This window comes from Phasianus colchicus, chromosome 1 (genome assembly GCF_987193195.1).
Source record: "Phasianus colchicus chromosome 1, bPhaCol1.hap1.1, whole genome shotgun sequence".
NCBI classification, from domain to species: Eukaryota; Metazoa; Chordata; class Aves; order Galliformes; family Phasianidae; genus Phasianus; species Phasianus colchicus.
This window is the reverse complement of record NC_143436.1, coordinates 186050192-186056773: the sequence shown is the minus strand read 5'-3', so window position 1 is coordinate 186056773 and position 6582 is coordinate 186050192.

Below are 6582 nucleotides of genomic sequence, written 5' to 3'. Positions count from 1 at the left end.
AAATCAGAGCTTTAAAAGGTTTATTGGGTTGGGAATACCAGATCTGAAAAGGTGTGAAGATTAAAATTCTGTGTTTATTTACTTTTCATTTGTTTAATGTTTGTTCCTAAAATCAGAAAAGCGAATTAATAAAACAGTACACAGTAGGAGAAATGCATGCACCTGGGAGAATGTATGAGCTGAGTATAAGTTAGCAAATACTGTAATTAGTTTTCTACATCTTTTGTTTATCTGGGAATATGATTAATACAATACTAAAGATTAGATGCAATAACCCATACCTAGTTGTTTGTGCACAGACGTGCAATGATAAGCAATGAATACTTGTAAAGTGCAGGGTGGAATTCTTGCAGCTTAGAGGGCCTAACTCTTGGAAAATAGAATGACCATTAAAATACATATGTATGTATATATGTACATAAAAAACACACAGATTCTGTTTTACTTTAAGCAAGAATTGATGTAAAAGAGAAATCTCACTTCAAGTTCTTTATTATTCAGAACTCTTGCAGCTGGAGCTAAGCTTCCTTTTCAGCAAAGCACATGAGAAATGATTTATCTCATAGCCATCTTTATCTTGATTAACATCAAGAGTGCGTACTGCAATATTTTAGAATAGATTCTCAGCCAGTTTGAATTGTCATAGCACCACTCCAGCTAATAGGTTTATGACAGCATACATCATCTGAAAACCTTTACATATCTGCAGGATCAAAAAAACTCAGGTTACTAATTGAGATTTTAAAACATGCAATAGGAAACTTCAGGAACAGTTTGAAAGAGTTTGCCTCAGTGGCAAGATGAAGTGGAAGAAAGAGATCATGCTGGAAAGAACTTTAGGTAAATTTGCAATAGAATAAACCAGGAAAAAAAGCCAGAGTGATTCAGTGTTTCATGTTCAAAGGTGGCATGCTTCAGAGCAGTGTAGCTATATTTCTTCCTTCTATTGTTGTGGTATAACCTCAACCAGCACATTGTGTTCACTTCTGAACACATAACTGCCAGATAGATCCTGACAAACTGTGGCTCGCACTTAGATGAAAAACAAAAGATGATTAGAGAACAGAAAAAATTTTTAACAAAACATTAAAGGACCCAACAATTTCAGCTAACAAGTGAAGACTTTGCCAGGCTACAAGATGAACAAGTGTAAATCAGAAGGACTGACAGTAAGTGCTGTTGTTATGAGGAGTAGATCGACAGGTCAAGAGCTAAAGGAAATGAGATATATAAACCTTAATAGGGGTAAGATGCTTAAAACCTTAATAAGTGCTAAGGCGTAGGTCTATGAAATTATTAAGACCTCTCAATCTCACTGAATTTAACTCTGTATCTGTCACCTAAATACCTTTGTGGTTCCTCAGTAAAGCTTGCCAACATGTCAGCTGTTGCTTGCATCTGCAGTTCTTTGTCACTTGCACTGATCCAGATCTGTAGCATGGGTTGACAAACTGGTGTATCTGAAAACTGACAGCATGCTATAGTGGACTGATCCAGGAGCAGTTTTTGGCAGTGTAAAAGGTCAAAATCAGCAGGGCAGGTGGTAGGATCAGTGATTGGCAGCTTGTTTCCTGTCAGTGATGGCACTGCCTTCTGCTGTGTAAGGTGTTACGTTGTTCTTGGTATGGTATGATGGAACACGGCTTTTTCTCAACTGCAAGATGAACATGATCCTCTAACACTGGTTATGATTGCCATGGGTTGGCTTTGAGAATGAAATCCTCGTGCCAAGACTGAATTTATTTTTTATTACTTGATCATGATAATGAATCTGTTCAGTGCTTCTGAGAAGGATCTTGTGGAAAGAACGAATCTTATATTAATTCTTCTATGCAACAAACAACTCCTGAGAAATAGTTATGGAACTGAGGACATTGAGAAGGGTGACACACTTGTCCAGAAGGGATGTAATGTTGAGTTAATAGAAGACTGCTGTTAAATTAGCATTGTTAGTATTTTGCTTAAGCTTTCCTGAAAGGTCAGGATAGAATCTTGCATTCCTGTGCTACAAGAATGATGCTGTTGGCTTTTTTTAGATACTGCTTCTTACTGTATAGTTAAGTTGTAGCATGTTACAGAAATGAAATATCTGTTGGCTGCAACAGATCACTAAGCAGAACGGTTTGTGACACTGATCTAGTTACAGTAATTTTCAGCTACACTGCCTGTAAAAAGCCTGTGTTTGTGAAGGAACAGTGGAAGTAGTATACTGACTAGCATCGTTATTACCTGCTGAGAAGATCAGTCATGATCCTTCCTCTGCACAAAAGATGGCAATGACTGGGCAGGTCTTCCTAAATTCTGATTTCTTTGGTTGTTTATTTATATTCTGCTGATTACAGTCAGCCAAGGACTGCTACACTGTCTCTGAAGGATTTCAGAGACAAGGAGCATGATTCTAGCACCTGGTTTCTTCCTGTTGGCTTGTTTGCTAGTTTATTTTCTGCCTATTAGTTAATATTACTTTATTAAGTATTTTAGAAATATGCTACGGAGTTATTCTCTCCTTTTTCACCACTTGTTTTTGTTCAAGACCTGACTGCTTTATTTCCTACCTATTGTCAAAAATTTTATTTCCTTTCTTCTAGTGCTCCAGTAATGGAAATTATTAGAGGACATTGTTGTGCCTCTGTCTTAGTGTCTTGTCCTTGCTTATTCTTCCAAATGCTTTTCTTCTGTGTTACTCCTTCCCTCTAGTCAAGGTGATATATATTGGAAATGATGGAGAGGATACATGTATTAGGGTATTTGTTAGTATAACTTAAACTGTAGGTAAGCTGGTGTCTAGCAAGCTACTGAACTGAAAAATGTTGCTTTCAGTAGTTTCTAGTGTACTCTTGAGTGATGAACAAAACAGAATCCATGAGGGTGGTAAATAGTCATCAATGTTTCTTATACTTCTTGTATTTCCCTTCCTCCACCATTATATTTTGTCCTTAGGCTTTAACAGACACTTAAAAGTTGTACAGCATCCATGATGCAAAACCTTAATCATATTGCTTTTGCACGCACAGGCTTTTCATAAGGTCTTAAAATAACTTTATGCAAGAAAGCTAAAACATTATGTAGTGTATACTATGTTAAAAGGAGAGAGAAATACTTGATATTTCATTATGGACTCATGATGGAGGGGTGAGTAGATGTGACAATGTGGTGAAATAGAGAATACACTTTCTCTATTTCTGTATAAGAATATAAGCTTACAAAGAAAGGATGGAAATGTTGTGTTGTCATGTAAATGTTACTGAAGGAAGCATAATGCGGCACAGTGTAACATAGATGTTGCTTTAAGGCAACAGATCAGTCAAATGCCTAATTGCAGATAGGGGTTGTTCTGTCAGTGCTGCTTACGCTACTAGTGTTGCAGGAAAAAAGTGCAATAGACCCTGAGTAAATAGAGCTTAGTTATATTTTAAAGTTATTTGGATTTTATTAATGAATAAAACAGTAACAGATGCTTTCTCTTGCCAGAACAAAATTACTGCTGTAGTTCTTCACCTTCTTCATCGTATTACGTGTACATGCTTGAAGCAAACCTACGTGGGCCTGAGTCTTGAAAGCATTTTTCCTTTCCTTTCCTTTCCTTTCCTTTCCTTTCCTTTCCTTTCCTTTCCTTTCCTTTCCTTTCCTTTCCTTTCCTTTCCTTTCCTTTCCTTTCCTTTCCTTTCCTTTCCTTTCCTTTCCTTTCCTTTCCTTTCCTTTCCTTTCCTTTCCTTTCCTTCCCTTCCCTTCCCTTCCCTTCCCTTCCCTTCCCTTCCCTTCCCTTCCCTTCCCTTCCCTTCCCTTCCCTTCCCTTCCCTTCCCTTCCCTTCCCTTCCCTTCCCTTCCCTTCCCTTCCCTTCCCTTCCCTTCCCTTCCCTTCCCTTCCCTTCCCTTCCCTTCCCTTCCCTTCCCTTCCCTTCCCTTCCCTTCCCTTCCCTTCCCTTCCCTTCCCTTCCTTTCCCTTCCCTTCCCTTCCCTTCCCTTCCCTTCCCTTCCCTTCCCTTCCCTTCCCTTCCCTTCCCTTCCCTTCCCTTCCCTTCCCTTCCCTTCCCTTCCCTTCCCTTCCCTTCCCTTCCCTTCCCTTCCCTTCCCTTCCCTTCCCTTCCCTTCCCTTCCCTCCCCTTCCCTCCCCTTCCCTCCCCTTCCCTCCCCTTCCCTCCCCTTCCCTCCCCTTCCCTCCCCTTCCCTCCCCTTCCCTCCCCTTCCCTCCCCTTCCCTCCCCTTCCCTCCCCTTCCCTCCCCTTCCCTCCCCTTCCCTCCCCTTCCCTCCCCTTCCCTCCCCTTCCCTCCCCTTCCCTCCCCTTCCCTCCCCTTCCCCTTCCCCTTCCCCTTCCCCTTCCCCTTCCCCTTCCCCTTCCCCTTCCCCTTCCCCTTCCCCTTCCCCTTCCCCTTCCCCTTCCCCTTCCCCTTCCCCTTCCCCTTCCCCTTCCCCTTCCCCTTCCCCTTCCCCTTCCCCTTCCCCTTCCCCTTCCCCTTCCCCTTCCCCTTCCCCTTCCCCTTCCCCTTCCCCTTCCCCTTCCCCTTCCCCTTCCCCTTTTCTTTTTTCCCAAATGTGATCAGAGGAGTATCCTGCAAATTCTAATGGAAAGTCTGATGGTTTTGGAAGTAGATGTTCAAAAGATAAAGTCTGTGACAATAGGAGAAGTTTGTGAAGACAAGCACCTCCATCCCTGACAGGTGTTTGAGAAGTTTCTGCCTGTGTGGTGGGCTTTTGTCTCGTTGCACAGGGGTGTCATTTGCCTTCACCAATGGAGACCCACTGCAGAGCTGAGTCCAGCAGTCCACTCACTGCAGATGCAGGATCAGGTGCTCTTTCTATGGACTCACTATACAGGGCAGAAAATGGTATTGCAAGTGAAAAATCCCTGATTCTGTGCAGGTAAAATATAAAGACAGTACTGAGAAATTGCTGCTTGGTTTGGTGATTTACTGTATCATTTGCACAGGAACAGGCAACAAACCATCATGCACCGAAGTTTCAGACAAACAAATCACAGTAAATTGTTCTTTATAAGGATGGGACTAATATTCCCTGTGTGTTTGATTTATGCACCAGTAACTAGAACTTGTATACAAGGAAATAAGGATGAAAAAGGAGAAGATAGAATTAATCCTTGTGTCAGCCAAGGCATTCATAATACAGTCCTCTCTGAGGTATGGAATGGCTTTGCAGAGGGATAATGTAAAGATTCATGCTTTGAAAAGCCTTTCCTGTTCCCAGCCATTTGTACTGAGTGCTGCAAAGCAAATCTATGACAAAATTCCTGCTTCTTCCTTGCTCTACTTTCACCCTTTGTGGCTCATGGCTGGAGAAGCCTGGGTAGCCCCTGTCATTCCTGGAACTCATTGGTTCTGTGCGGACTTTCTGACAAGGTGTATCTTTGTATGCCTCCTCCTCGTGGACTCCCTGCCTGCAGGCAGTTCCTCTGCACAGTAAATGCTATTGAGGGAATTCTGCAGCCAGTCTGCTTTAGCAGCTGCATTTGGGTCCCAATGGCAGACCTTCAAATATATGGTGTTTCTGTGGTCCATTTCTATTTTTGTTTGTACTGATAATTTTGGTTTTGGTCAAATGGAAGCATGTTGTGTACAATATGGAGCAAAGAATTCACTGTTAGCATATTTTATCTAAATAATCAAAACTCAGCAAACATATTTTTAATCCATGGTGATATAGATACTCATGTTGTGCACTGTGCAGAACCGATGTGCAAACTTAGGCTGCATTGGTAATAATTCTACCTGGAAGTCAAAAAGTAGGACCAAGGCTTCCAGAGATGTTTTGTGTCTGATAGAAATTTGTCAAATACATTACAAACAGATACCATTGAAGTTCCTTGCAGGAAATTTAGTAAGAAGCATAAACCACTTAAAATCAGGACTTAGCTAGATCTGCCGCACATGAATACGGAATGCAGTGGAGGGACTTTGCTTGTGACTACTGGAAGTGATGGCAGCTTTGCAGAGCACGCTTGACTTCAGACCTGTGCTCTGATGCTCAGCCAACGAGTCCAGGTCTTTGCACTCACTTGAAAAACAGAGAACAAATTACACTGGACATCTGTTCCTAGTGACCTTCGACTGCAGTCACACCTGTGTATAAAAATATAATGATTGTTTTATGTTTTGATCCAACTACATCCTGGATAATATGGAATGGCCACAGACAAGAGGTTTTAGTTTTGCTTTACTACATAAGTGTTTTAACTTGACAGCTGAGGATTTATTACAGATTGAGGTAATGATCCGTCTGTTATGGATCACAGTCAATCATTATAGTTCTGAAATGAAAAATGAAGTGCAATTCAGAAGATTTGTTTTTTCTTCCAACTCATTTGTACCTCTCCTATTCAGATTATAGAATTTCAATAGCAAGCTGGAAAATATGTTCCTTTCAGATACAGTGTCACATTGAAATAGTGTCCTCATGACACTGTTTATTTCCTCACTACTAAGTGTTTGTTTTTTTTTTTTTCTTTTTTTCCTTTTTATTATTTTTTTTTCCCCAAACCAATAGGGGAACAGTGAGTTTCTTCGGTTATATCATGGATATGGCTGAACTGTACAGGGAGTGCCATGTAAGATAAGGTCTTAGGGATG